This window comes from Myotis davidii, unplaced genomic scaffold (genome assembly GCF_000327345.1).
Source record: "Myotis davidii unplaced genomic scaffold, ASM32734v1 scaffold130, whole genome shotgun sequence".
In the NCBI taxonomy this organism is placed as follows: domain Eukaryota; kingdom Metazoa; phylum Chordata; class Mammalia; order Chiroptera; family Vespertilionidae; genus Myotis; species Myotis davidii.
This window is the reverse complement of record NW_006285040.1, coordinates 4,788,605-4,789,086: the sequence shown is the minus strand read 5'-3', so window position 1 is coordinate 4,789,086 and position 482 is coordinate 4,788,605.

Genomic DNA, 482 nt, shown 5'->3' with positions numbered 1-482 from the left:
TCCCACGCCCCCCCCCCCCCCCCGAGAAAATCGTCTTTTCTCTACTTACGACTTTTCTTCTGCCCCAATGTTTACAGTCCCCAGAAGATAATGGGATGGGGTGGGGACAGCTACAAAAGAAATTAGAAATTACCAGACAATAGTGGGGTAAAGGCCTGGGGAGGGGACAGGACTTGGGGGGGGGGGCTCAATGAGAAAAAGAAGGGGACATCTAAAATACTTTAAACAATAAAGATAAAACTTTTTAAAAAAGACATTCCTAGATGCCTACCTGGTGGTGTTAGGAGCACCAGATTGGAGTTTGCTCAACGTTTGGTGCAGCGAAAAGCTGAGTGTGAGGAAGGCCATGGTCCTTGACTGTGGCCAGGGATCTGAGCAGACGGATGCTTTCTCCTACCTTCCAATGTTGTAATAACCTGACTCCTCTACTTGTTAGGAAAGCAGCTCTTCTCTCTCTTCAGAGCCCAACTGCATACGTATTA